Below are 1,225 nucleotides of genomic sequence, written 5' to 3' on the forward strand. Positions count from 1 at the left end.
AATACCCCCCCCCCCCCTTACTTGGACCTTAATTTTCGGGCATAATTAACTAAAATGATCATGCCATATCAATTGTTGACCAAAACCGTGTGTAACCGACTGTTTAATTGTAGAAATATACACCAATTGACAGCTAACATTACCAAACACGAACCACGGACCAAATCACTCTTAAAACTCTATATAAACTCGTTTATATTTCAATTAAAACAGCACACACACTCACCTCGACCTCGCGAACCAAAACCCTAGCCTAATTACATCATATAAGTTAGTTAAGATCAGGTTTGATATCAAATTTGTGTCGTGAAACCCTTTTCGCCGTTCACCCTCAATACATCATCATTTCGGTAATTAATTAATTTCCTTAGATCGTTTTTATCCAGCAAACAATAACCCATAATCAATTCGGACACTCGTTAACTAATTAGGCTGTTTGAGATTTTGGGTTTGTTTGTTGAATGTGGGTTATGTGAGTAACTGGTGTTATTTAATCAAACTAATAGTTCTAACAGATCAACACATCAGCCCAATGGCTAGTGCGTGTATGGATAAAACTCTGGAACCGGTCCAGGTGCACGTTTGATCCCCATGGACCCGGTTTTTGTATTTATTTTTTTAAACACTTTTAAACAGTTTTCTTTTATAATAATATAAGTTTATAAGTTTTAATAAATGTAAATTGGATAAACCGAACCTCTAGTCTTGTTTTCTCGTCATTGAACTTTAGTTTTTCTCCATAAAATTTATATATATATATATATATATATATATATATATATATATATATATGAATGCATGAATATATATGTGATAACAATTCGCTTAACAATCCAAATTTTTTTACGTCTTAGCTTTTCCGGCTTTTATGTATATATAACTTTATAAAATATTTATTTTATTAACGGAAAAAAAACAAACATGGATAATACTAGTAATAATAAAATGTAACAATAATGATAATAATAATAATGATAATAATAATAATAACCCTTATAATTAACAAAAATGTAACTATCAATACTTTTAATGTTACACACAACCACATCGACTCTCAAAATCCATCATAGATCTTAATATTTCGTTATGACTATATTTAATTCATGTTGTCATTAAGAACTAGGAATATTTGTCGTTGAATCTTGAGGAGCTTGACCGTTTTCATCCTAGTTATTTTTACTATCTCGTCCTCACTTAATCCACTTGTTAAGGTAAGTAAATACAC

This window comes from Bidens hawaiensis, unplaced genomic scaffold, assembly GCF_021521415.1.
Source record: "Bidens hawaiensis isolate Kalapana, Puna unplaced genomic scaffold, B.hawaiensis_p1.1 tig00002754_1, whole genome shotgun sequence".
In the NCBI taxonomy this organism is placed as follows: Eukaryota; Viridiplantae; Streptophyta; class Magnoliopsida; order Asterales; family Asteraceae; genus Bidens; species Bidens hawaiensis.